The sequence below is a fragment of the Mustela lutreola genome, chromosome 8, assembly GCF_030435805.1.
Source record: "Mustela lutreola isolate mMusLut2 chromosome 8, mMusLut2.pri, whole genome shotgun sequence".
In the NCBI taxonomy this organism is placed as follows: domain Eukaryota; kingdom Metazoa; phylum Chordata; class Mammalia; order Carnivora; family Mustelidae; genus Mustela; species Mustela lutreola.
Genome location: NC_081297.1, coordinates 105,723,836 through 105,732,481, shown reverse-complemented (window position 1 = coordinate 105,732,481; position 8,646 = coordinate 105,723,836). Strand labels below are relative to the sequence as shown.

Genomic DNA, 8,646 nt, shown 5'->3' with positions numbered 1-8,646 from the left:
AAAAAAAAAAGGATTTTATTTGTTCATTTGTCAGAGAGAGAGAGAGAAAGAGCACAAGCAGGGAGAGCAGCAGAGGGAGAAGCAGACTCCCCGCTGAGCAAGGAGCTCCATATGGGACTCAATCCCAGAATTCTGGGATCATGACCTGAGCCAAAAGAAGCCTCTTAACCAACTCAGCCACCCAGGCATCCCCTTTGTTCTTGCTTTAAAAGGAGCTTTGTCTTCCATTGTGTCTTCTAATTGGCTATTGTTTATATAAATAAAAGCTTTTGATTTGTATGACTAATTTTATACACTGTGACTTTATTAAGATATTTTCGGTTGACTCTTAAGCTTTGCACTATAATTGACTCTTAAGCTTTGCACTATCTTCTACAAGTACTAATTTTACTTCCTCCATCTTTAATGTCTCTTAAGTTCTCTCCCATTTGTTAGTTAATTCTCCCCCAGGTTTTTAAGTTCCTTGAGGACATGAGTTATAGTAGTACATTTGGTTATCTTTCAGAGACCAGTAGGAAAACAGAAACACACAGTGCCTGCTAAATTCTGACTCTATTTATTTATTCATATCCTTTTGTCAGGTCCCCACTCCCAAATGAACCAAAATCTGAAAACATTTTGAAGTGTTTTGCAACAAAGTAGGTCATTTAGCTACAAGGTTTTTTTTTTTTTTTTAATTGGATTTAGGTATGAAATTGCATGCAAAATCTAAAATGTTTAGTCTCAGTTTTGCTTAAACATTATTGGTAAAATTTATACATTGTCTATAGCAGTTTTCCTAAAGCCATGCATAATTTCACTTAAAAATGTCATATATTAGGGGCCCTTGGGCGGCTCAGTTGGTTAAGCATCCCACTCTTGGTTTCCACTGAGATCGTCTCAGGGTGGTGGGATCAAGCCCTGCATAGGCTCCATGCTCTGTGGGAGTTTGCTTGAGATTCTCTCCCTCTTCCTCCTTCCTGGCCCTTCTCCCTACTCCTACTACTCTCTCTGTCTCAAATTAAGAAATAAATAAAATCTTTTTTTAAAAAAAACTACATATATTAGGTGAAATGTGAGGAGGGGTAGCATGGACATTAAGGTTTAAAAGCAAACGCATGAAACAGAAGATTTTATTCTATATACTATACAAGAAAATCAGTCTTCTGGTGCCTGGGTGGCTCAGTCAGTAAAGCAGCTGGCTCTTGGCTTAGGGTCAGGTCATCACCTCAGGGTCCTGGAATCAAGCCCTGCATTAGGCTTTGCACTCAGCAGAGTCTGTTTATCCATCTCCCTCTGCTTCTCCCCGTGGTCTCTGTCTGTCTCTCTCTTGAATAATCTGAAAAAGAAAGAAAGGAAGGAAGAAAGAAAGAAAGAAAGAGAGAGAGAGAGAGAGAGAGAAAGAAAGAAAGGAAGGAAGGAGAAAGAAAGAAAGAAAATTAGTCTTCTTATTTTATAGCTAGGAATCTTGTTAAAATATTTCCAAACTATACTAGTTACTTACATAGAAAGGGTAAAGCGTTCATGTGTGCATCTTAAAAATACTACATCAGAACAGAAGTTCCTGAGGCTCCTGGGTGGCTCAGTTGGTTAAACATCTGACTTTTGATTTTGGCTTAGGTTATGACCTCAGGGTCATGAGATTGAGCCCTGCACTGGTCTCCGACCTCCGACCTCAGCATGGAGTCTGCTCGTCCCTCTCTGCTCCTCACACTGCTCTCTAATAAACAAATAAAATCTTAAAAAATGAAAAGAAAAAGAACAGAAATTCCATTTGATAAAGCAAATGTTTCTTCCCTAGGCCATTTTCAAGTATGGTAAAAATTCAAAGTTCTACATTAAATTTTTATACGGTACAGAAAACAACTGTGTGATACAGTGAATTAAGATGAAAATTCAGGAAAGTACAGATAAATAGCAGCTCTTAAAACTATCTAGCAAAATGGATAAATATTTGTAGATTTTCCTCACAGGGCTATGAGACACTCCCTCAGCCTAACTCTAAAGCTTTTCTCAAACATCATGATGAGGTTCTTTCTCTAGTAACTAAATCTTCCTCATACCTTATATTGGACCTCATATCTCCTGAATCTTTTATTAACTGTATTTGCTGCACCCCAATTTTCAAAAACCGAGGCATAAATTGTGCTAGTTTTTAAGACTACCATCAAAGACCATCAAAGGCAGAGATTAAAGATCTAACCAATGACTGTGTAACACCAGCACGTGAATCCTGACCACAATACTTAAATAAGTGAAATTAGTTTCAATTATTTTTCAGATAAATAAATGTCTACCTACAAGGCTAATCAGTGTGACAACCTGAGATCATGACTCAAGGTTATTTTACGTTTTATCTCTTTTCCTGTCCATTCACTGCTTAGTTCTCACCTGGGGCCCCCCATTAAGGACATGCAGAGGCTCCTTTTAGCATTTCTTAGTGAGTATGTAACTAAAGATGGCATAAAAATTCACGTGACTTAATACGGTAAGTATGATTTACTTTGAATATCCCATTCAATATAGTGAATTAATAAATAACTGGCACATGTAATTTTTCATTGCAAAATAGCCAGAAAGCAAAACAGCCGAAATCATCTTGAAAAACTGAAGCTAAAATCTTAATATATATTTTTTAAAAATTTCTATTAGAGATTAAGAATTTGGGGACAGTAACTTAAATTGTTTTCAACACTAAGCCCCAAATGGTGAACAGCTCAAGCTTTCTAGTTCAAGTTTTAGAAGATAACAGGCAGTGCCCAAGTCAGATTGGGAAAAAAAAGAGCAAAGATGGTAAGGGAATTCAAGAACAGCTTTAGCAAAAATTGTGGCATATGAAAAATTTAGAATTCATCATACAAATGTCAAGTACCTGGAAGATTCTGTGTAATTTACTAAGCACAAAAAAAAGCAGAATTTAGGGTGAGGTTTACAAGCTATTAGTTAACCTTAGTGAATAAAAGTTGTAGAACCTATCTCAATCTTCCCCAGTGATGTTAAAACTGACCTTAAATACTTATGTCATATGTTAAGTACATTCAATTAAAAATAAATAAAATTTAAAAACCTTCCCTTAAAATGTCAGCGTAAGTCATTATTAGGCTAGGGATATCCCCAAGTTTCTCTATAATCATTAAATACATTTTTTGAAAGCAGTGCTTAGCTTAAAGCTTCTCTTTTTCTTTTTCCTTTTGTCCCTCCTTCCTTCCTCACTTCCTTTCCTTCTTCTTTTTAAGCACCACTAAAAATACTGTGACCCTTTGGCAATATGTATTTTCTAGAGTATCTTTTGAAAAGATTTATTTATTTGAGAGATGGTAGAGGCAGAGGGAGAGGGAGGGGGAGAGAATCTCAAGCAGACTCCATGCTGAGTGCAGAGCCTGACCCGTCCTTGATCCCATACCCTGAGATCATGGCCTGAGCCAAAATCAAGAGTCAGATGCTCAAGGCGCCTGGGTGGCTCAGTGGGTTAAGCCGCTGCCTTCGGCTCAGGTCATGATCTCAGAGTCCTGGGATCGAGTCCCGCATCAGGCTCTCTGCTCAGCAGGGAGCCTGCTTCCTCCTCTCTCTCTCTCTCTCTGCCTGCCTCTCTGCCTACTTGTGATCTCTCTGTCAAATAAATAAATAAAATCTTTAAAACAAACAAACAAAACTTCTGCCTTTGGCTCTGGTTATGATCCCAGCGTCCTGGGATCGAGCCCTGCATTGAGATCCACATGGGGCTCCCTGCTCGGCAAGGGGCCTGCTTCCCCCTCTTTCTCTGCCTGCCTCTCTGCCTACTTGTGATCTCTGTCAAATAAATAAAATCTTAAAAAAAAAAAAGTCAGATACTCAACTGACTGAGCCACCCAGACACCCTGACACTCTCATTTTCTCTCTCTACATACATATATATTATTTTTTAAGATTTTATTCATTCACTTGCAAGAGGGCAAGCGAGAGTGAGCAAGCGCACAAGCAGGGGGAGCAGCAGGCAGGGAGAGAAGTAGGCTCCCCACTGACCAAGAAGCTCAATTCCGGACTCAATCCCAGGACTCCGGGATCATGACCTGAGCCGAAGGCAATGGCTTAACCGACTTAGCCACCCAGGAGCCTCCCCGCCGCCTGACAATATATTTTTAAAAGCCTGTTTTTAGATTCTTGGCGCTTAATACTCTGAATCACAAATGTTGCCAATTTTTCTTTCTCTACTTAAAGCCACCCATAGCCCTATGATGCAGTCAATAGAAAGGGACAAATAAGTCACTTACCAGATATAATGAAGCTCTCAATCAACACCACGCTTAAGCTTTAGCTCTTCATTCTGCATTTAAGGAAATTCCTCATTTTTTTAGAATCATATTTTGTCAAACATTCCACAGGTGAAAGTTTCTTATACATGGTGATTATTTGGCATTCTATAACGTTAATAATCTTTTATTATTTATTTATTTATTTTTAAAGATTTTATTTATTTATTTTACAGAGATCACAAGTAGGGAAGAGAGGCAGGCAGAGAGAGGAGGGAGGCAGGCTCCCCGCCGAGCAGAGAGCCCGACTCGGGGCTCGATCCCAGGACCCTGAGATCGTGACCTGAGCCGAGGGCAGAGGCCCAACCCACTGAGCCACCCAGGTGCCCCACGTTAATAATCTTTTAAATGTTTGATTGTTAGAGGCAGCAGGCCGGCCTTAGTTCTGGCAAAGCAGTAGACTAATTTTGGGGAAATTAGGACTGCCAAATGTCAGCCCCAAAGTGACACACCAAAGATAAATAATCAGCGAATTAATAGTACCCTGACCATCCTCAATAAGATTCTGCCAAAATTACATCCTTCTTAAATAAATTCCCTGTGTCACTAATGTTGGCTTTAAAATCTTTGAAGGGGAGAAACCACCCACGTCACTTCCTCATTTGAACTTTTCAGGTTTTTAAAAATACTAATACAGGATTCAGTTGTGGTGGGGGGAGCTACTATTGGATAGCTTTGGACAAGATGAATAATTTTGTAAAAAGTTCTCAAAGTATCCTGTCCTTGCTATATAGTTTTTCTTTCATGGGACTTTACATTTTGAAGAACTGTCACTAGGTCATTAAAATTGTTCACCTTTTGGGACACCTGGGTGGCTCAGTCGGTTAAGCATCTGCCTTCCATTCAGGTCATGATCCTGGGGTCCTGGAAGCGACTCCTGCATCAGAATCCTTGCTCAGCAGGGATCCTGCTTCTCCCTCTGCCTGCCACTCCACTGCGGCTTGTGCTGACAAATGAATAAAAACAAACTTGGAAAAATAAAATAATTCATCTTTTGCAAGTCAGTGCAGATGAATTAATACAGATGAATGTTATTTCTTTTCTTTTATTTATTTGAGAGAGTGTGTGAGAGACCACAAGAGAGGAGAGGGTCAGAGGGAGAAGCATGTTCCCAACTGAGCAGGGAGCCGATGCAGAACTCGATCCCAGGACCCTGGGATCATGACCTGCGCTGAAGGCAGAGGCTTTAACCCACTGAGCCACCCAGGTGTCCCAAGTTACTCTATTTTAATTTGGCTTGAAAATGTATTATTTGCAAAACTCAAAAATCAAACTGTCCAGCTTTACCTCAAATTCACGATCAGCTCCAACTACTATCATTCTAATTACCTCACCTCAAAAACTGATGTGTATATATCTGATCAAATAGAGAATGTGAACACATGTGCTCAGTCAACCTCATATATACAGATAAACTACTTACACCCCCCTTGACTATAGGCAATGGTCATCTGTTCCCTATCTCCAAGTTCTAACTACAGAGGAAGCTGGTTCCCCTACTATATGTTCACTGGGCACAGAACAGGTACTCAATAAATGAGGGAAACTGATAAAAGTCATGATGAGTGGAATGTGTTTTGAATTTTTTAAAAGATCATCCAGAAACAATTAACAAAATCATGTACACTTGTGCTTAATTTCCGCCTCTGAATTATTTTCATTAGAAGTCAAATATGAACAAATTTGTTGTTCTGGGGCATGTACAGCTAACTCTGTGTCAAGACACTCTCATGCTAAGCTATAGCTTGAACAGTGAGAAATACCTGTAAAGTAACTGTGGTGGACAACTGCACGCTCAAGTAAGAGAATATGATGAGAATGGGCCCAACTCAGAATTACACAGGTACTAGCACACTTCTCTTTCCCTACCCTATTTCCACAGGGTACAGAAACCAATGATTTGACTTTCACAGAATGATGGTTACTCTTTAAGCTTAATTTATGATAAAAATAAAACATATTAAGAATCAAGTAGTTAATTTCCAGTTCAAGAACTGTCACCACTGATGTAACCTTTCTTTAAAGAAGTATGATTCTGGTTTGCGCTTGGTAAATTTGTCAGTTGACTGAAGATGGAATTTGACATAGGGCAGAAGTTGATTTCAGGGAACACTAAAAATTCATAAAGGCCAAGTATAAATAAAAATGAGAGACAGAGACACACACTGTTAACCATATCTCTTAAGAAGGATAGGGATGTGGGATGTTGGGGAAGGGAAATCTGAAAAGGGACTTTTCATTTTTTCATTAAAGGCACCAAACAGAAGTTTTAATTTTTGGCCACACAAAGTCCTATGTTATGTAACTACTTGAAAGACTTTAGTTTATCTGTACTCTTTCTCTATCAGCTATTCCTCCCCCTTTTTCTACTTCCCTCAAATAAAAACCTATTCTAAATAAACAACCTGCTAAATTCTTAAATTTTACATGTTAATCAGTCAACAGTAGGCCAAAAGTAATGTACTTCAAATGAATTATAAGCAGATGTCTTTCTAATATCCTGATTCTGTCTAATCACTGGCTTGCACTTAAATTCTGATTCTCATGAAATCCATCTAATTGACAAGATTCCTTTTGGGAAGGTTTCATAGAGAGTCACAAGTTATTTTGAAAGGCAAACACTCCGAACATGTGGGAGAAGATAAAAAGAAAGTCTGCATATACTGACATAACAGTTCCTAGACACGATGGTAAGAGAAAAAGCAAGTTACAAAACATATGCATAGTAAGACAGCATTTATGTAAAAATTTAAAACCCATAAAACTATGTATTTCTCTAGGTAAATATATTTATATAAATGCACAGCAAAAAGGTAATTGAAGAGTATATACTACAGAGCAATTATTTTCCATCTGGGAGGGGAGTACTTTTTATTCTTTTTCCTAGAGTATATTCTCAGATAATTAAATACAAAGTGAAGAACTTTTATATTTCTAGAAGTACTACATATGATGATCTCCTTAAAATAGTTTGCTACTGAAGATACAGTTTAGCAAATACCACTGCTGTCTACATTTCAATATTACCATGCGTTATCCCTGCGGTCCCTCACCTTTCCTCTCATTGCTCTATACAAGCTCAAATTTAAGGAAGTCAATTTTAGCTTTCTCTTGAGTATTTGAGAACTGATACAGTGAAAATAAAGGTAAGCAGTTTCATCTTTTGGCTTTAATGCTATACATTTGGAAGTATGAGCAGGCCTCTGAAGAGGACAAGATGCTTTAAGAGTAAGTTTCTTACTGGGAGTGCCGTGTAACATCAACTTGCTGTGTTCATTTATCTACTGCAGAGAAAAAGTTGTGGTAGCAAAGTTAACATATAAAAGCACACTCAGCTTCTCAGAAAAGAGATGATATATGAATCCCAAAGAGCACAAGCAGTGCTAAAAGTCTATCAAATTAAAGTGGTATTTGTTTAGAAGCAAAAGCATTGTTGCTTGAAATTAGAAACTCTTAAGAGTATTTCTAGATTTTTTTCATTATGTATGATTAATGCTAAAATACTTGCATTTAGGAAATTTGCCCAGAATTCTAATTTGCTTCCTTTGAAAAGGGAAACGCCATCAAAGCCAAACATATGTGTAACATGAATTTTGATCCACAAACACCAAATATATTATTGTTTTTGTTAACTGAAAATCACAGAACAGCAACATACTAGAATCAATACCTATCGTGAAGTCAAGTAAATATATATTCAACTTTTAGTTATTAAAATCTAGGTAATACATTTTGTAATTAAGAAAAAAGATCTACTTAGTCTCTGTATCTCCAGACATTATTGTAAGGCTCCTAATGATTACCACCATCCATACACTTTTCTAGAAGAGCTCAACATCTTCAATGGTCAGAGTATGCATTCCCTCTTTGCCAAACTGCATCTATAAAGACGACTACAATGGCAAACAGAAGTCAAAAGGTGAATTTCAAAAGTTAAAGGCACAGATCTAACCACTTCTGGAGATAATATAGGTGGTAATTTATAAGGGTAAATTCTATTATCAGGAGATAACATCAATGATTTAGACTCCTTATAGCATTTATAATATAGAAAATTGCAAATTATATTAAAAGACATAGTATCACAATTCATTTTTTATATGTTCTAAATATTTGGCACAATGCATAACTTGTCTTTAGAAATAACTAAATAATGACTTGATAATGTATTTTCAAAATGATTATAAAAATGTCAAGTTGTAGAGTTTCATATCCATTATGAATGCCTTCCATTCTCCTCACTACCCTTCTTTCATATTTCCCAAATTCTATTTTTTCTTACTGAAAACCTGTATCATTCTTTTTTACTTTAATGCTAAGTAAAAAGTAATCACTAACAATATATTGCTAATATTAAAAAAAAAAAAAACCCAAAACA

General features: G+C 37.3%; 1 long non-coding RNA gene across 1 annotated transcript; it reads right to left on the bottom strand.

The window, feature by feature from the left end:
- Positions 1-1,082: 1,082 nt before the first annotated feature.
- Positions 1,083-5,050, bottom strand: LOC131839173 (uncharacterized). The gene is made up of 2 exons (XR_009356840.1): positions 1,484-5,050; positions 1,083-1,318 (listed from the first exon to the last, which is right to left on the bottom strand). It is a non-coding gene; the product is annotated as an uncharacterized LOC131839173 (long non-coding RNA).
- Between the last annotated feature and the right edge of the window lie 3,596 nt (positions 5,051-8,646).